Source organism: Equus asinus, chromosome 2 (assembly GCF_041296235.1).
Source record: "Equus asinus isolate D_3611 breed Donkey chromosome 2, EquAss-T2T_v2, whole genome shotgun sequence".
NCBI lineage: Eukaryota > Metazoa > Chordata > Mammalia > Perissodactyla > Equidae > Equus > Equus asinus.
The window spans coordinates 95,342,002-95,362,468 of NC_091791.1; the positions used below are offsets into that span (position 1 = coordinate 95,342,002).

The following is a 20,467-nucleotide window of genomic DNA, read 5'->3' on the forward strand; positions in this document are numbered from 1 at the left end:
TTTTCTCTCCTTCTTTCTATGCCTAGTAATTTTTGATTAGATGTGAATTTTGCCTTCTTGAGTGCTGGATATTTTTACTCCTATAAATATTTTTGAGCTTTGTTCCTAGGTAAAATTAAGTTATTTGGAAATAGTTTGATCCTTTCTGGTCTTGCTTTTAAGAAGTTTTGTTAGGTGGCCAGCGGAGCCTTTAGTCTAAGGCTAGCTTAGCCCTGCTATTCAGGCAACACTCCCTGAGTCCACTACCCAATGCTGTGAATTAGGAGGATTTTCACTTTGGTTGTGGGAAAATAAATTATTTTATCGTGTTTTTTCAACTACTTTATTGAGGTGTGATTGACAGGAAGAGAAATTATTCCTGGCTCTGTTTGAGCCACGGGCATACCCTCTAATCCTTTCAGAGGGTTCTTAGCTTCATGTCATTTCCTCACACACATGTGTTTATTACAGCTGAGGCTCAAAGGGCACCCTCTGCAGACACCCCTGGAGTCTCAGCTCCTTCTCCCTAGTGCAAGGAGACCCCCTGTCTTTGCATACATTCTCCTCCCTGCTCGGTAGCTTAGCCACACTCTGAGGGCAGTATCCCGGGCAGCTGTGGGGAGCTCTTGGTCTCCCATTTCTCACAGGCTACTGGACTTCGTTGCCATATGTTCACTGCCTTGACAACTGTTGTTTCACGCATTTTGCCCTAGTTTTTAGTCGTTTCATGTGTGAGGGTAAGTGCTGTCCCCATTAGACCATCTCGGCGTGAAGCAAAAGATCGACTGCTACAGACTTTCTCATGGAAACTCTTCGTTTGCTGTACTCAACTCTCCTAATTTAATGAGCTTTAATGCCATTACTTCTGAGAAGAATTTTGGGGCTTTTGGAGGTGCCTAGTGACTTACATCTCTCATCCTATTTGGAAGCAGGTAGAGGGGCCAAATGGGAGTCATAGAATCAACTTTACAAATTTGAAAACCACATCAGGGAGTGCACTTTGGCCAAAATGGAGTGTCCTGTTCCTTCTGGCGTCTTGAGAAAAGCTTGGAGATCTTCAGTTCTCCCTATGGCAGATGGAAAGCCTGGTCCGATCTTCTCCTCATATAGGAGACGGAAGCATGGAGGGGCTGTGGTCAGTTCTGATTCCCGGGGCGTGCAGGAGCAGGAGCCTGCAGGCCAGGATGAATTGCAGCCGTTGCCCCAGACCCACTCATCCTTCTCTTGACAGAAGCAAGAGAAGAGGGTGCAGAAATAGCCTGGCTTCCTCCTCTGCCACACCACTCTGTCCTGGGAGATGACACTGTCTCGGTCTTACTTTGGCTGAAATAACTGAAACTCTGAGTCAACTGGCTCAGTGGATCAAATGAGCTGCTGTCTCCGTGAGAAGTGCAGAGAAGGGCAGGGCGCACCCACAACGGGTCAGGGCTCCAGCTCCCATCTCCTGGCTCTTTCTCCTCTGCTGGTTTCAACTCAGGTTGCTCCTGAGTCGTTCCTAGTGTGGCTGCAGTAAATAGTTCCAATGTCATATGCAGACATGACCGCATCTCGTGGAAGAAGCGGGAAGTGTCTTCTGGGACGTTGTTGCGTATGTTCCTGGAGGCCCCTCAGCAGGCTTCCCTGCCTGCCTCCCTGACTGTGACCGTTGGGTAGTGGACTCAGGGAGTGTTGCCTGAATAGCAGGGCTAAGCTAGCCTTAGCTCCAGTCTCATCTCCAACAAAGAGAAGTGATCGTCACCCCAAGTACAGATCCTGCCATCATCGTATTGATTCATTGGTTTATAGATTCATTCATTGCCGATCTGTGTCAAAGGGACATCGCTAGTTACCGGCGCTGGGCCAGGGTGAGGCAAACGAGGTGCAAAATTTAAGTACTGACTTTTCTCTTACATGAACCTGGAATGAATGTCTCTTAGATTTGCTCCCTGGTGCTATTTGCCTTGCTCTGGTCCTGGCCCTGCTACTTTCTGTGGGAAATAAGATTAAGGTGTGATTTTCCCTGTACAGAGTTTCTGTGTCATTGAAAAGTGTAACTTGTGTGCACATATGAGGCAGTGTATATGAAGAACTATTAACTGTACAAACAGGAGCTAAGGATGTAGAGGAAGGTGTGGTTTGAGCAAGCTTCATGAACGGGAGAGCTTTTCAAAGGACCGTCAAGAAGAGGTAAGTTTGGAATGTGTGTAACCCGGGGGATGTGAAGGAGACGAGCCAAGCGGAGGGTTAGAGGGGCTGTCAGGAGCCAGGTCGTGGGAGATCTGGACGTCGGGCTCAAAGGTCTGGACTTGAGACGTGGGAGTGTGTGCAGGAAGCCCTGTGATGGCCTGTGAGGACTTTTTAAGGTTTTCATTAAGGACATGGAGGTGAAATTCAGGTTGTGTGGTTAAGAGCGTGAATTTTGGTAAATAAAGGAAAGAGATGGTAAAGCTATTCTTTGTAGTAATTTGGTGGTGAAGAGAGAGTGATCTGAGGGTGGAGCAAGGTGGAGACGGGTTCTCTTTGTGGGGAGAAGTGAGGTTTTGCTTGTGTTTTGGTGGTAGGAAAGTTGGCGAGTTGAGAAGTAGAGACGGAGGGCGTGGCTCGGGCTGGGTAGAGCAAGGTTCCGGAAGAACTGGGCATGGAACAAAGTCGCAGGGGAGGAAAGCACTTTGGGAATGACTTTCTTCTCTCTTCCAGGAGGGGGAAGATAAAGGAGAGATTTCGAGTGAAGAGGATGGGCGTTTGGGGTGGTAGGGCATCGCAGAGTCTGCAACACACACCTCTGATTCTCTTGGTAGAGAAGGAGGGAAGGGCAGAGGTTGGTCAGATGTTGAATGAGGGTGAACTTGAAGATACCTGCTGGAGGAATGGATGAGATGACTCTGTGGGCCCACTTGAAGTTTATTCACCCTAAAAACACTTCATGAATGCCTCCTCTGCCTCAGTTTCCTCATCTGTGTAATAAGTAACGCCACAGTGCCTACTTCGTAGGGTAGTTGTGAAGATTAAATGACGTAATTCGTGTGAAGCTTTTACAGCACCGTCCAGCACTTAGTAAGCACTCACTGAGTAGTGAGGTTGTTACTACCTACTGCTAGTACTTGCTGGGCACTGTGCTAGGTAGGTAGAGACCTCATCAGAGTGCTTAAGTCATATTCCCCAATAGCCTGCAACAAACTCAAAGGGAGAACAGGGTTGGTGAGCAGTGGAGGTGCCCAGGAACTGAGGATGGGCGGACTGTCACAGGGCCATGCAGGTCTAGAGCCACGTGAGAGCGCCCTGGAGTGTGTGGCTCCCGTGCTCACCGTCAGCTAGGTGACAGCACCGTGGCTCTAGGGCAGGTGTGAATGGCCTTGTTCAAAGCAGATTCCCCGCCAGGAGCAGAGCGATGGTGGGAGGGGGAGGTCAGGGCAGGAGAGGAGACCGTGAAGGGCATGGCTCAGGGGAGGGGACTTCGCAAGGATCTGGCCCAGCCAGGCAGTCAGTGTTTGGGAGGAGCTGTGGTCCTACCAAGGAGCTTGACTGGAAATCAGGAGCAGGGCCAATGCCTGCTGTCCAGCTCAACACACACTGTAAGGACCGGGGCAAGACAGAAGGGGCTTGTGACTGCGTGCGAAGGGGTCAGGCATGAAGTTGGTGAGAGAAGGGGACTAACACTGAGCGCGTGTAGTGACAACGGCTCCACTAGGAGTTGGAGGTATGGAGAAATGAAAGACGATTCATAGTTGTCCAGCCAAGGGGTGTTGGAGCTGGCCTTGCAGCCCAGTTCCCCTGATGTATTTGACTACTGGATGTATTGGGGCAGACCAAGAGCATTAACAAGTAGCAAGTCTAAAAGAGAATTGACTTTACTTTCTAGAAGCTTTCTCCTCTCCTCACCTCTTGAGTATCATAGACGGCTTCCTTGTTGTCTGGGTGCCTGGTTCACAGTGTGGGTCATCCTTGACCTTCTGTGGCTGTTATACTTCTGGTCCAGTATACTGAGCCTAGTACTCGCTCCTCTTTCTCTCAAGCTCTGAAGCCACAGGTGACAGGCTTCTGAGATAGTCACTTTCCTAGTGTCTCTGTCTCCAGTTCCTTGTCAAAATATGGAAGATCAGCTTGTCTCACACATTATTCAGAATCACATGCCAGCCACCTCCAGGTGAAAGATTATAAGGGTTTATCCCAATTGCAATCAGTGGCCTTCCTCCTTTTATCTAATTTTCCTCATTTCAACAAATCTCTCTTAGTTGGCTCCCCTCTGAGGCCTTAGTTGGCTTCTGCGTGCACACGCTGGGCTTCTGCGTGCACACGCTGGTGTGAGAGTGGTCAGTGCCGCTGAGAAGACTCTCCCAGATGGTGAGCAAGGGCGCAGGCGAGAAGGTGAGTAATGATGCAGACTCCAGAGGACCAGCTGGGTAGTTAGTGCTGTTGACTTTTTACATGGACAGACATCACCTAGAGCTTCATGGAAGTGACACGGCCAAACAAAACAGAAGGCAAAGAGCAAAGATGCAGAAGTGACTGTGGGTGGGGAGGAGGAGAAACGTGAGCAGAGGAACGAAGGTGGGATGCTTGCAGGATGCTTGAAGAGCAGATCCGAGCGGGGATGTGCTGAGAGGGAAGCTCAGGAAGGTCGATCAGGACCAGATCGAGAAGCATGCAAAGTTCCACGCGAAGAAGTTTAGACAGTATCTCCTGACGATGGGCTGGAAATGGCAATTGTACGTTGAAAAAATTTATTGGGAGTGTGGGGTGAGAAAATGATGTTATGTTGCAAAGAGATGTTTGAAGATGCTTAAAATGGTGGCATTTAGCATAGTTTTGGCTTCGGATGCTATTGTCATAGTCTAGGCTTCAGGTAGTAAAGGTCTGAAACTGGGCTGTGGCAGTGGAAATTCATTCAGTGAACATTTATTGTGTACCTACTGCATGCCAAGAACTGGACTAGGTTCTCGTGGGGAACACGTGTACAAGCTGTGGTTGCTGCCCTCGAGTCATTCACAGTTGGTGGGGGATGTAAGGATGTAAGGAAAACAAGGGATGGGTGTGACACGTTCACAGGTGGACTTGGGAGCTGACTGCATGGATGTGAAGGACGTAGGAGGAGCGTGGGACCTGGACCAACGTGGGTCTGTTGGAGGGTTTAGAGTTGACACAGGGGCGCAGGTCTGGGCAGGCAGCGACGTCTGGCCCGCTGGGTGTGTGGCTGGGGTGCAGGAGGAGCTCCAAGCCTCTTCCTGCTGTTCTCACTGACCCAGGGTCTGGGGAGAGGGGGCCGCTGTACGGGGGACACTAGAACTGACATCATAATGCAGTTTTCAGGAGCCCAGTGGCTGAGCCACATAATTAATGTATACAGGGTAATAACCTTATTCCCAAGTGTCACCTCCATTAAAAATATTCACTATGGATCACTGAAACACAAATAAAAACAAAAGCACAGGCTTTTAACATTTTGTGGAGATTTAATTAAAACAAGAATTCAGATGTTAATAATGCCTTGAATCAAGTTTGTTTCTAATTGTGTATTAAATTGTAACTATTTCTGCTACCGCTAGATGTCACAAAGATTTGGTTTTAAAAGCCCTACCTCTTGAGGCTGTGGCTTTGGAAGATTTCTTTTTGTACAGAAGTAGGAGTTTCTAATATTCAAAAGTATAATGAAACGCTACTTTTAAATTTTGACCTTATTTTTTTTTTTTAAAGATTTTATTTTTTCCTTTTTATCCCCAAAGCCCCCCGGTACATAGTTGTGTATTCTTCGTTGTGGGTTCTTCTAGTTGTGGCATGTGGGACGCTGCCTCAGCGTGGTCTGATGAGCAGTGCCATGTCCGCGCCCAGGATTCGAACCAACGAAACACTGGGCCGCCTGCAGCGGAGCGCGCGAACTTAACCGCTTGGCCACGGGGCCAGCCCCTTTTGACCTTATTTTTATGGAATACTCCAAATATGCGCGAGTCCACGGTATAACATAGCAGTATCTTTTACCCCAACCCAGACTTAACAAATATCAACTTTTTACCATGTGTTTGACAGCTTTTTAAAAAAACAGAATCTTCCCGGTGCTGTTCTCTTTGTGCTCCTCCATCGCGTGCCTCTCATTTCTTGCCCACAGACAACCTTATCTCGAGGTCAGGAGATGTACTTCTCAGGTCTGCATCCTTGATGTTTTCATGCAAACACTTATTTATTTATCCAAGGGTGACATTGATTTTTTTGGTGAGAATTTAACTTAATGTTGAATGGTATCATGTTGTCATTCTGCAACTTGCTTTTTCTCGTTCAGCATTATATTTTCAAGATTTATCCCTGCTCATCCATGTGTACCTACTTTATTTATTTTATCTGCTGTGTAAGGTACCATTGTACCCGTTCTTCTGCCGGCAGCTGTTTTGACTGCTTTAGATGCTTTATTTTCATACGCGCGTCCTTGTATGCATCTCTTTGTGGGAAGGTGTACATTTGAGAGCTGATTACCTGTGCCCTGTCCCGTGACTCAGTGACACTCTGTCCTAGCGAACCAAGGTCTGTCTGACCGCCTTCCTAGCCAAACCTACCAAGGACCACACCCCTAGTGTTCTGGCACAGCGTCCTGTTGAAACAGGTGAGAACCAGTGTGAGAGCACCTCTGGGGTGCTGGTCTGAGACTTGAGCAGGCACCCAAATCAGCCAGCAGCCTTCCTAACACGCACCCCGTAAGGCGGCCTGGCTCTGGCGGAGGGCGCGCATGTCTCACAGGCTGGCAGGTGCAGCTGCTCTGGGGTGAGGAAGCCACCTGTGCATTCCTGGGGCCGTTCCCCCTCTGCCGGGTGATGCTGAGCCACTTTCCAAAGTGGTCGTGGAGTTTCCTAGAGCCTCCTGCCCGCAAGGTGGGCGGCTCCTGCTGTGTCAGTTCCATCCCGGCCCCTGGTAATGGCACGCTTGAGCCTGTTTGCCCATCGCAGGCTGTGATGTGGTGCCTTCTTTGTTGTTTAATTTGCATTTTCCCCGATTGTTGGTGTGGTTACAAGTCTGTTCGTGTTTATTGGGCAGTGGCTTCGCTCTTCCAAGAACCGCGTGTTCAAACTATTTGCTTATTTTCTTTATTGATTTGTTTGCCTTTTCTTATTGACTTTCTCTGTTGATTATCTGTGTTGGGAAATCTCTCAGGTGGTGGGTTGACTTTTAACTTGGTTTATGGTATTTGTTTTTTGCCAAAATGTTAAGTTTTATTTCACTTAAATATACCTTTTTTTGCCACTCACGTTTTGTACTTTTTTTGTCTCTTTGTTTAAGAAATTAATGAAACATTATTAATTCTGAAAAACTTATGATATCCAGTCTGATTTAAGGATTATCTTTAAAAATTATTTTCATGTGTTTTAATTGAGATTGTTCACGTTAATTTTCTTCAAGTATAGTCAGTAATCAAGCTGACAATGTAAAAATCAGGTAAGGCGTAATTTTACCAGTCATACTGAATAATAAAAGCAACTCTAGTTCATAACTTGTGCTTTGGTAATGTTGCTGAAATGGTATTTTAAGCGCTGAAAATGAACCTGTTGCAGTTTAAACACCTCAACCTACTTCCACCACTGCTGATATTTTTGGCCTTTTAACATGGTGATTAAACACCTTCTTCAAGGAGAAGGAAGAAAGAGCCTTCGGGTCAGTGGACTCTAGAGTGCCAGCGGGCGCAGGGGCAGTCCCCAGATCGGGGGTGCGCGGTGACGGACTTCTGGCGGAGCTGGGCTGACGGTGCTTGGCCGAAGTGATTTTAAAGTCACGAGAGATGCTTACCTCCTCCAAAATGTCTCCCGGGTGGCCACGCCGGCTGGAGCAACACCAGCTCGATATTTGTTTGCATTAACACTGTTTTGAAATTCCGTTATCTCTGACGTTATGGCTCATTTTTTCAAAAGGAAGAGAGAGCACTTAGCGTGCACCAGGCCTGGTGTGCAGGATGCTTTGTGGTGTCTCTACCCTCCTTGTAAGGCAGATTGCATCCCCATTTTCCAGAGGCTGAAAAGGAAGTTCAGAGAGTTATTTAAATTTCTGAGATTCGCACAGCTTATCATTGGGAGAGCTGAGATGCAAACCCAGATTTTTCTGACTTTGGAACTTTTTTGGAACACAGTGCCGTGTGTTCTCAGTACCATTTCATCAGAGCCTCCTGTGCGTAGGGGATATTAGCTGTTCATACCTTAGTGTGAAGTAGCCCAAGCTGTCTTGTAACCATGAAACTTGGCTGAGTTGGAAGCACTGGGGGATGGGTGAGCAGTGGCTGGTCCTGGAGAGTTGGAACTTGGTCACACAGCTTCAGGGAGCCTGAAGAAGTGGTACCCGAGGGCAACACGGGGTGGGGGCAACCAGACAGGAGGAAGTTCACTTGCTTTGTCGGTCCTCTTAGACTAGTGCTTCTCAAATTTTAATTTCTTATAAATCACTGGGGGATTTTCTTAAAGTGTAGATTCTAATTCCTGAGTCTAGGGTGGAGCCCCAGATTCTGCATTTCTGGCAAGTGGACAAGTGATGCTAAGGCTGCTAGTTCAGGGCCCACGCTGAACAACCGGGGCCCAAGGAACACTAAGAAGGCGTGTGTGGTGGAGAAGGGACTGGAGAGGAAGGAAAAGGCGTTTGATAGACACTTGCAAGTCTGGAGGAGTTTGGGGCGGAGGAGCCATTCTAAGGAAGGTGGGGGGAGCAGTGGGTGGTCAGGGGGTGGTGGGTGGTCAGCGGGTGGTGGGTGGTGGGTGCAGGCTGCGCGCAGCATCACCTTCTCCTTCAAGGAGTCTGAGCATCCCTGGACGTGGTCCTGCACACGAGTGGTCCTGCTGGCTCCAGAGCCAGTGCACGCAGGTCGCACTGAGCAGCGGGATTAGAAGCGCGCTTGCTTCGTTGTCCAAGAGCCCTTCAGTGTAGCCTGGAGTGCTCGATGGCAAGCTTTCTGCAGACGAAGCTGGGAAAGGCTTTTTTCTAAGCTCTGGTAGCAGGACGCATCAGAGTAGCTGGCAGCAGATAAATAAGTAGCCGTAACTTGCGGGTAGTTACTTTTTATCATCTTGAATTAGGAGAAAATGGAAGCAGTTTTAGTAGGCAGCACCAGGTGGGGAGGGGAGGGAGTTCTTGGAGCTGCAGGAGCTGAGTTCGAGAGGTGCGTCACTTACTTACCACTTGTGAGACCCAAAAAGCATCACCGGGTCTGCCTGGGCCTCAGCTTCCCCCTGCGTGGTGGGGACAGTCCCGCTGCCTCAGAAGCGCCGTGAGGGCTGGGCGAGCCCGCACTTGCAGGAGCGCCCTGCCGACCACAGGGCCGTCACACAGCTTCACGACCATGGAGAACGAGCGTCACAGGCAGGAGGGGCGGGGGCTGCTTCCACACAGGCAGTAAAAGCAACTTTCTAACCCCCGAATGGGACGACCGTATAGACATTTCCAAACGCGAAACCCTTCTGACCAAATTTGGTTTATTTTTGGAATAAAAGCTTAGATGGGAGGGTCAGTGTGGCCTAAATTACCTAAGTAATTATTTTCACTTCTTACTTCATTGAAAATATTTAGACCCCAACACTATTCATTTATATAAAAATATTTTCTAGGGTGAATAAAGGAAAGACAAAATATCGAGAGAAAACTAAAGCCAGATGACTTCATGTCTGTAATTTTCTTTCTCTACGATTTTTGCCTCTAAGTTCCTGTTCAGTTGTTTGGGATGGGGATTTGTTTAGTGAAGAAATTGTATTCTGGGAACAAGGTGACTCGACTCTGTTGCTGCCGTAGCCTTTGGCTGTGTTGTGAAACCTTAGGTCAATGGCTTGAGCCGGTCAGTAGCGTGTGGACGGAGTCCAGGGGTCTCTGTCGGTCGGTACACTTCCCAGATTTCTCACCTGTGCTGTTGAATTTTTGGTGAGTTGACGTAGAGGGAAGGGCATGATATTTTAAATTTCTATATATTTAATAAGGTCAGTTGAGATAATCTCAGTTTTTAGAATAAAACTGATTTCTGCCGACTGGCCATGGCCGTGACGGTTTGATTTCAGGGGAGGCTGCGTCTGTGCACGCGGTCTTCGGGGATGCTCACGGCTCTCTGAGTACGCCCGCCTTCCTCTGAGCGAGGGGGTTTGGAGTTGAGAGGTGACGGCTAATTCCTCGAAACCCTGGACAGTGTATTTAATGCTCATCTTGATTGCTAGGAATTGATTCATCGATGTGACTCAGTGTTTTTTCTACTTTAAACATATGAAAAGTGGTTCTCTTGCAGAGCTGCCATTAGCTGGGTGGAGCGTTCCACAGCAACGCTCATGATCTCGGACTCCCCGTCTAATGACCACCGGCCTGTGTGGCCCTCCCCCTTCCCCCCCTCCAGCGAGGTCACCCTGTGTTGGGAGATCAACTGGCCGGTCACATACTGTTCCTCCATCCCACCCAGCGTCCTGCTCTTGCCTCTAAATTTACTGGCTGATTTTAAACACGCCCAGGTTGGCTCCCTTTTTACTTGAGTAGGGTGTTTGCCCTGGGGCCTGTGCTTGCTTACGGAAAATGAGTACTCTTTATTTAGAGATAACAGCGACCTTCAGAATATTGCTTATTTAATACAGAACTACATGTTTATAAAAATCCTCGTGGAAACTGCTTTACTTAGCAGCATATGGGATCACTTTTGTATTTACTTGAAAAGGTGAACTTTAAACCTTTTGGATGCTTATTTAATGTATCCTGACCTGTTGAGCAAGATGTTTACGTGGAAGGAGGCCCAGGCAGTGCACATAAAGGCCAACACTAGTGTTTGCAGAGCGGGAGGCTGGAATGGGTCACGGGGAGCGGCCTCCTGACAGCGCCTGGCTCATCCTGGGAACACATGGTGGCTGTGTTTATTGTTGTTACATGTGTGTTCACCCAGGCCAGGCGCTTGGAAGTCATGCCTGAGTCCCCCTGCTCCTCTGCAAGCTTTCTGCAGACAAAGGTCTCGAACCCCGCTCTCCCTTCTGATGCGCCATGTGCGCTGCCCGCCTCCGGGCAGCTCGGTCTCGTCCAGCCTCTCCGCAGCAACAGCAGCAGCCACACGGGGTTTCTGTCAAAGTCTGTGTCTGATCGTGTGCCCCACCCACGCACTCCTGTTCCTTGAGACCCTTCCTTGGCTTCTCTTCACCATCAGGAAAATGTCTACGCTCCTTGTGGGACCCCCGGAGCCCCTTGTGCTCTGCCCTCTGCCACCCCCTCCTGTCCTCTGTCCTGCCGTCCCCCAGCCTCACTGAGCCCAAAACGTCGTGAAGTTTCCTGCTCTCTCCAGCTTGCGATCCTCAGTGAATGTCCTTCCCGTGGCCCAGGACGTTTCCTCCCAGTGTCACCTGCACACCTGCGTTTGTCCCTACTGTGGGGGCCTCCCTATTCCTGGCGTGTAGTAGGTGTTTAATTCACGTTCAGAGAATGAGTGGCTGCAGGGTGAGAATGGGAGGATGGGTGGACGCGGGGGTCCCTGTGCAGCTGGTGGGGAGCCCGCCCCGGTCGCACTGCCCATCTGCCGTTCCTGCCTGCACAGCGCCTGCCGAGACTGGACCCCCTGGGGCACGTCGCTTCCTTTCCACATCTTGCCCCCAGTGCACGTGTGGCTCGCAGAGAGCCGACAGCTCACCAGGCCCTCTGGTTAGGCCTCGATGTGACTGTTCCTGGGCGGGAGGCTGGCCTCCTGCTGGGGTTTGCCGGGTTTGGCTGCAGAGCTGTCTTTCTCCTCTTTGGAAATCCTGCTCCTTGTTGTCAGACTGCTAGATGGTACGGCCTTCAGCCTAGGCCTTTCGCTTCTCGAAGATTTTTTTTTTTAATTAATTAATTAATTAATTTTTACCTTTAAAATCTCTATTTTTTTTTATTGCAGTAACATTGGTTTATAACATTATATAAATTTCAGATGTATATCATTATATTTTGATTTCTGCATAGGTTTCATCATATTCGCCACCCAGAGACTAATTACCATCCATCACCACACACATGTGCCTAATCACCCCTTTTACCCGCCTCTTTCCCTCTGGTCACCACCAGTCCAATGTCTGTCTCTATGTGTCTGTTTGTTGTTGTTTTTATCTTCTACTTATGAGTGAGATCATACGGTATTTGACTTTCTCTCTCTGACTTATTTCACTCAGCATAACACCCTCAAGGTCCATCCATGTTGTCACAAATGGCCGGATTTCATCATTTCTTATGGCTGAGTGATATTGCATTGTGTGTATAGACCACATCTTCTTTATCCATTCATCCCTCGATGGGCACCCAGGTTGCTTCCACGTCTTGGCTATTGTGAATAATGCTGCAATGAACACAGGGGTGCATGTATCTTTATGCCTTTGTGTTTTCAAGTTCTCAAAGATTTTTTCTATAATGAAGACTCAAGAAGATCATTTTTAATTTGAAAGTAGAGACTTCTTCCTTCTTATGGCTTGACAGCCTCTTGGTGTTTGTTTCGTTTTCCGCTGCGCAGTGAGCTCCTTGATGGCAAGAGTCGTGCTGCGTTCTGTGTGCTGTCTGTGTCTCCAGAAGCTGGAGCGGCGCCCGGGGCACAGTGCGCTCAGGCTGTAGTTCAGTGAGTGAGGTGAGGGACCACAGGGATGAACGAGACAAGGTAAAGATTTCGTTTCTAAAGAAGAGTTAGAGCAGCTTTAGATTTACAGAACTGTTACCAAGATAGTGCAGAGTGCTGTGTCCCGTAGTTTATCATCTTACATAGTGTGTACAATGTTATGGGATCTCCGTCTTGAGCTCTTCCCTCTGATCTTCCCAGTTTTTTTCCCGCTCTAGGTCTCCCCTTTTTGGTCCTTCATCCAGAAAGCTAGGTTCCATTACCCGACTCTGCCGTGCACTTTCCATGGCTGTGCCCGCCTGTGAGGCAAAGTGGCGGGGGACACACGGAGAAGAAAAGTAACAAGCTTGGCTCCACTTTCTTGAGATCACAGCTCTTCAGATCTGAGAGAAAGTGCCCCCCACCCAGAATTTTAGGTGCCTGCAGCCCCGCTGCCAATTTTGTCACCACGGAATTGCCTGGAGGCTGGGGCTTGAGAGAATGGAAAGAAGGAAAAGAAACAGAGAGGATTTCCGTCCACTTTCTCCAGGTGTTTGGAATCCCCATTCCTGCTCTTGAGTCGGAATAAGGGGGTCTCCCCTGGATCCTCCTCTGTGCCCCAGTGCCCACTGCCGAGCTCCTGCCCCTGGGGTCCAGGCCAGGGACGCAGAGGGAAAAATGGGAACTCGCTGCCTTTTCAGCGCTCCTTGACTTCTAGTGTTCTCTCCCCGTTTGCCTTCGACTGTTTACCTTCCAGAGTCCTCAAATTTTGTGGCTGCCTTCAATGCGAGAGACAGGAGGCAAGATGCTCACTTGCTCATTCCCTCTCACCTGGAACAGAAACTCTGCGTGTTTAATTAACGTTTATATTTTCATCTAAGTAATACATACAGGAGACTGTACCTATATAGACATATGGATGTGTTTCCTTTAAGAGAAAACACACCGATGTATTAATTATGCTTATGAATCTGTGAGGAGAAGGACCAGAGTATATTATTTTTCTTTTCTGTATTTTCTAAATTTTTTCCACTGTCACCGTAAGTCACACCAGAATAAAACCCAAGAAATGCTATTTTTAAAAAGACTCCTAATACGATTGGGTGTCATAATTGGAGGGTCACAGCATGGTTTAATATGAAACATTTTGCTATTATTTCTGTACGGAAGACCAGCCTCAGGAAGCCCAGAGGTTTTGGGGTATGGTGTTGCTTTCCGGTTTGGAAGGTTACCCTTGACCCTTCCGCCAGTCCGCCTGGGCTGGATGACTCTCCAGAAGTGTGAGTCCCCACTCGCACCGCCCTCTCCTTCTCCCTACCCACAGCAGGGCAGGCCCAGAGCTAGCGCTGTGACTGCAGCGTTGAGTGAAGCACAGGGCCACTTCTCACGTGCCTCCAGGCCTCCTTGGCCCCTTGGACCTTTATGGAGCCAGATGATTTAAAAAAATATCTTTGGGGGCCGGCCCTGTGACCCACTGGTTAAATTCGCGAGCTCTGCTTTGGCAGCCCAGGGTTCACAGGTTCAGATCCTGGGCATGGGCATGGACATGGCACCACCTATCAGGCCATGCTGAGGTGGTGTCCCGCCTAGCAGAACTAGAAGGACCTACAACTAGTGTATACAACTATGCACTGGGGCTTTGGGAAGGAAAAAAAAAGAGGAAGATTGGTAACAGATGTTAGTTCAGGGCCAATCTTCCTCACCAAAAAAACAAAACAAAACCAAACCCTTTGATTTGTACCTCAACCTCAACTACATAGAAATTGATGAATGATAATTCTTGTTTCATTAGACACTGTTCATTGGTCCTTGCATGGCTCACTTTTGGTTGTCTGTCTGTCTGAAATAGTAATGTGATCAATAAGCGCTCATTATGGGATAATGGTGGCAAATGAAATACCCACCACATCCCACATAAGTTGATTCTTGACAATAACCTTCATCTAATAATAGGCCATTTCCCTTCCTGTCTCATCCACTAAACTAACAGAATCCTGAATCCGTGCTCATTTCTTCCTTTCCTTTTTTATTGAGGTAAAATTCTCACAATATAAAGTTAACCATTTTAAAGTGTATATTTCAGTGACTTTTTGGTCCATAGACAATATTGTGCAACTGTCACCTCAGTTCCAAAACATTTTTGTCGCTTCCCTCAAGACCCTGTACCCCTTAAACAACATTCTCGGCTCCCCTTTGCCCCTGGCAACACTGACCTGCCTTCTCTCTCTGTGGATTTGGCTGCAACAGCATTTCGTACACATGGAATCGTGTGACACGTGTCCTCCCGGGTCTGGTTTATTTCACTGAGCATGATGGTTTTTGAAGTGCATCCATGCTATAGCGTGTGTCAGCTCTTCATTCCTTTTTATGGCTGAGTAGTATTCCAGTGTTTAGATATTTTGTTTATCTAGTCATCTGTTGATGGGTGTTTGGGTCGTTTCCACCTTTTGGCTGTTGTGAGTAGTGCTGCTGTAAACAATCATGTACAAGGTTTTGTTTGAATGCATGTTTGGTATATAACTAGGAGTAGAATTACTGGGTCATGTGGTAATTCTATATTTAACTTATTGAAGGACTGCCAAGCTGTGTTCCATGGTGGCTTCAACATTTTATATGCCCACCAGTAATATGTGAGGCTTCTGGTTTCTCTACATCCTCATTAGCACTTGTTATTTTCCTTTTCTTCTATTGTAGCCATTTTCATGGGTATGAAGTAGTATCTTATTATGGTTTGGATTTGCATTTCCCTCATGACAAATGACATTGAGTGTCCCTCATGTACTTGTATGCCTTCCTTGGAGAAATGTCCATTCAAGTCCTTTGCCCATCTTTCTGTCTTCCTTCCTCCCTCCCTCCCTCCCTCTCTTTGTCTCTCTCTTTGTCTCCCTCTTTCTCTCTCCCTCCCTCCCTTTATTCCTTCCTTTCTGTTGTTGAGGTATAAGAGTTGTATATATATTCTGGATACCAGACCCTTATAAACATATGATTTGCAAATATTCTCTCCCATTCTCTAGGTCATCTTTTCCCTTTCTTGATAGTGTCCTGTGAAACACAAAGGTTTGTAGTTTTGATAAAGTGTAATTAATCTATTTTTTCTTTGGTTGCTTGTACTTTTGGTATCATAAGAATTGATTGACAAATCCAAGGTCATGAAGGTTTACTCCTGTATTTTCTTCTAAGAGTTTTAGCTCTTATGTTTAGGTCTTTGATCCACTTTGAGTTAATTTTTGTATCTGGCATGAGGCAGAGATTCAAGTTTATTCTTTTGCAGCTGGATATCCAGTTGTCCCAGCACTGTTTGTTGAAGAAACTGTTTTTTCACAATTGAATGGTTCTGGCACCCTTGTTGAAAGTCTGTTGGCCATAGACATTTGGGTTTATTTCTGGGCTCTCAGTTCTATCCTGTTGGTCTGCGTGTCTGTTCATATGTCAGTACCATATACTATTTTGATTACTGTGGCTTCGTAGTAAGATTTGCAATTGGGAAGTGTGAGTCTTCCAACTTTGTTTTTCTTTATCCAGAGTGTTTGGCTATTTAAGGTCCTTTGCAATTCCATGTTAATTTTAGGATAAGCTTTTACATTTCTGCCAAAGAGGCCACTGGGATTTTGATAGAGATTGCATTGAATCTGTAGATTGCTTTTGCTAGTATCGCCATTTTAACGGTATTGTCTTCCAATCCATGAATATGGGACATCTTTCCATTTGCTTAGGTTTTCTTTAATTTCTCTTAGAAAGTCTTTGTAGTTTCCAGCATATGTCTGGAACCTCCTTAGTTTAAATTTTTACTAAGTATTTTATTCTTTTTGTTGCTATTTTAAATGGAATTGTTTTCATCATTTCCTTTTCATGTTGTTTGTTGCTAGTGTATAGAAATACAATCGATTTTTGTGTGTTGATTATGTATCCTGAAACTTTGCTGAATTAGTTTATAAGCTCTAATAGTTTTGGTGGGTTTTTTTGCATGTGGATTCCTTGGGATTTTATATCTATAAGATCGTGCTGTCTGCAAATAGAGATAGTTTTACTTCTTCATCTCCAATTTTGGTACCTTTTGTTTCTTTTTCTTGCCCATTTGCTTTGGCTAGAACTTCCAGGACAATGTTGACTAGACGTGGTGAAAGTGGGCATCCTTGTCTTGTTCCTGATCAGAGGGGAAAGCATTCAGCTGTTCTCCATCGAGGATGATGTTTGCTGTGGGTTTTTCATAAATGCCCTTTATCCTACGGAGGAAGTCCCGTTCTTGTCCTAGTTTGTTGAGTGTTTTCACCATGAAAGAGTGCTGGATTTTTCAAATGTCTTTTAAAAACCTTGTTTTTATCTTTATAAAAGCGTGTTGTGTTGTACATTATATTTTGACCCCTTTTCACGGACTGTTATATTGCTGCAGGTGGTTCATGTCTCCGTGTGTGACGGTGTCAATGTTCTGGCAGCTGAACGGTATTCCAGAGTAGGAGTATTTCTGGAGATGGGTTTACCTTTCACTGTGTAAATATTTTGTTTGCATCCCTTAACAGAGGCTTAGTTAGCATAGGAGATGGGTCATTTTTCTGGGTACCAATCAGCAGGCAGCCTTAAGGAACCGTCGGTGTGCAGCGTGGTCCCAAGCTCTGGAGGGCGCGTTGTGGGAGGGGGGCCCAGCCACTGCCTGACTCAAGCGTGAGACGAGAAGGAGGGGGGCAGAGTTGGCGATCTGTGGACGTGGACTGGGAGGGAGAATTCCATGGCACCACTGAGAAGGAGCTGATGATGGATGTGAGAAGCTTGACACGGATGTTAAGCGACCAGAAATTGAAATAACCTCTCCAGGTTTCAAGCACCGGTAGCAGTTGGGGGGTATGTGTGTTTAGGGGAGGGGATGATTCCAATAAGAAGAGCTGTGAAAGACGACAGTGCGTGAATGGATTTGCGTTGTGTTCTGTGAACGTGTCCGAGCCGCGCCTGTTCCTATTCAGGTCGACCCTGAATCAAGGCAGGAGTTTTAATGCTTCTCTCAGATTTTGGAATCCTCTTCCTCCCATCTAGCTTGTGTTTTCCCATCACATGGAAACTCCCGCTGTCTTGCTGTCTGTGGGCTACTTCCTGCCGAGCCCTGCTGCTCTGCAACGGCTCCGATGACGCTGTGGCTTCCCGCCTGGTCCTCCCCCTTCCTCCATGCTGCCTTTGAAATCCTGTGATTCCTTTGGGGTTCAGCTCATGTTCTGCTTTTCCCCTGAAGTCTTTCTACAGTTCTTTCTTCCTTTCTGAATAGCTTGGACTTTTTACTGAATGAAGGTCATGAATTGCTGAAATTACCTAAAACTTAAAAACTGTACAGTCTGAATTGATCTTATCTTTCTTTCAGAAATAAGATATTTATGTTCCAGGATTACTCTTGTGGGAAAAGTTTGTGCTTCGGTTAAATTAATGAGGGCAAAAGAAATAAATCTTCTTGAAAACATCCCGTCTGGTCATTATGCCACTTAAGTGAGGGGAACTTCTCACCACTGTGTAGAAATGCTTGCACTTAAGCAGCCTTTAAGAGGCGGATGACACTCCAGTTGTGCATCCAGAGTTTCAGGCCATCAGACCCGCCCTTTCCTCTGCCTGTGGCACCACCACCGGGCACAGCCGTCCACCAGCTCAGCTGCCTCGTGGCGTTTCCTGGGGTCAGGTCCCTCGGAGCCCCTTCGTGAAACTGGTCGCTGTGGCTCACACATGCTGCTGGGTGGAAATGTAGTCCTCCATCTGGTACCTCCCATGAGAGATTCATCAGGGGCAAACCTGGCTGGAAGGACACTTATCTCCAGAGCCAAGTTTCTTCAGAGTCATGTCAGTGAAGATTGAGTTGCAGGTTGCAGGTCGGAAGTGGACCAGCTGGGGGCCTTGGACACGTGGAACTGGACTTGGGTGGTCAGTGGGGTTTGGGGGGGCACTAGGACAGTTCACGTGTGAGGGAGAATGGGACAGTCTGTGCGTAAAGGGGGCATTAACTGAGTTTATGATGGCAAATTTGGGCTACGCTGTCCTGTGGGTTCAGCTGAGCAGTCGGCCTCTGCCGGGATCTGCCGGTCCTCTCTGAAGGGGCAGGCTGAAGAGCTGCTTCCACTCTTGGCTGAGGCGCTCTTCTTTCATCTAACTGGTAAACTTATTACAAAGGGGCATCTTTGGCTCATCCGGCATTGCCGGACCCTTGTTCACAAGCCACCAGTGAAAGGGCGTCTTCCCTGCAGCATGTTAGTGACGTGAGACAGCTGTCGAAGGTGGACAGTCGAAGACATGCAGCCGCCGGGGAGCGACTGCTTCAGGGGCTCGTGGTGTACCCTTCTCATGGGATGCTGTTCAGTACTGAGAAGTGGGGTCTGTCCACACGTAGAGATGTGAAAAGAGGACCATAGGATATTGTGGGGAAAAAAGCAAGAAGCAAGTTATGCGTATCTGATGACCTATGTTTGTTCAGAAAAAAAATCCTGTGCATGTGTGGAGAATTCTTACTAAGACAGCGTTACGTCGTGTGCCTTACACTCCCCGCGTGCCAGCACTGTGCTCAGTACTCACACTCCTGCAGGATCCGACTCGGTTCCCACAACCACGCTGTGCGGTGGGTGGTTACTAACCTGCTTTACAGATGAGCGAGCAGGAAGCCTGCCCTGGGGCAGAAAAGGCCGGACCCAGCGGGCTCCAGCCCCGAAGCCTGCTCCCAGCCACCGTGCCTGGCACTCCCTGGGGACATGATCTGCTGGGAGAATGGAATGGCTAGTGTCTGGCAGGGATGTCATGTGAGACTCACGCCCGAGAGGGTCCTGAGCTGCTGCCTCCCGATCCTTCCCTCACTCTGCTTTTGTGTCCTGGCTGCAGGAGCCTCCTACATCTGTTTCTGAAGGTGCCACTGCTCTGCAAGGACACCCCTTCCCCTCCAGTGCCCACCCCCCCCAACACCGCCCGGGATGCTGCAGTTCATTTCGGGTTCAAAGGGCATGAGGCCGCTTTGTGTCCTGACTTCTTGCTGCTCAGGGAACCTTGATGAGTACTCGATACTTAACTTCGTCTTCTCTCAAAGCAAGTTCAGAACATAATGGCTACGGGTCTGACTGCTAGGGCACCCTAGGGCCGCAGTTCCCATTAAACATTAGCTCACTTTGCCTCCAGGTTTGAAGCCAGTGTACCCAGAAGAAATTGACAAAGGGACAGCGATGTTGAAATGTTTTAAGTGCAAACAGGAGGATTCCTGTGTGCTGACAAGGACGAGGCTGTGTCGTCTAAAGTCCTTATTTGATTCCTCCTTTTTCATCCCTTCCCGGTGCCCTTTTCTTCTCTGAGCTTTCACAGTCTTGTGCCTGAGCTCGACAGCTCACTCTTTGTTAAATGCGTCTGATTAAATATGTGTATGTAAAATGTCACTTTGACATAGTTTTAATTCCCTGGAGGGACAGTGCTGCCACTGCTGAGAAAATGGAAAAATGCAAGATTTGGAGCACCAGAAAGTATTCATCTAACATGTTATTAAATATATTTAATACATATTTAAATATATATTTATGTTTATGTGTCTATATCGCAGGCATCTGGTGCCCAGCATCCTCAGGGGGCTGCTGCGTCCTGCCTTCTGCTCCCCACAGCCCCGTCTTTGCTGCACGAGGTTTTGGTTGATTGCTCTTTATTGCATCCAGTGGGAACCAGTTCCTCCACCTGTTCTCGTTCCCTGTGATCTCGGTTCCCTCTTGTTCCTTGGGCCTGAGGATGCAGCTAAGTCAGAGGGTGGGAGAGAAAGGAGTGAGAGATGCTGTCATTCAGAGCGTGAGTTGGTTGAAGACATAATCCTGTCTACTTCTCTTCTTGGTCAAAGCAAAGATAACACAGAGTCCTGTGAGCAGGATGTCCATCAGGTCGACAGGACTGAATATCTAGATTTTTAATTGATCATCTGGAAGCTTTGGGACAGTGGACTCTCATAATTTCCCTGTAAGGAGTCTGTCTCTTGAGAACGTTGTTCTTCGTCACCTGTCCAGA

The 20,467-nt window shown here is 47.6% G+C and overlaps 1 long non-coding RNA gene across 1 annotated transcript; it reads right to left on the reverse strand.

The window, feature by feature from the left end:
* Window positions 1–5,344: 5,344 nt before the first annotated feature.
* On the reverse strand, window positions 5,345–9,526 carry LOC139046236 (uncharacterized). The gene is made up of 3 exons (XR_011506062.1): window positions 9,094–9,526; window positions 8,699–8,983; window positions 5,345–7,944 (listed from the first exon to the last, which is right to left on the reverse strand). It is a non-coding gene; the product is annotated as an uncharacterized lncRNA (long non-coding RNA).
* Between the last annotated feature and the right edge of the window lie 10,941 nt (window positions 9,527–20,467).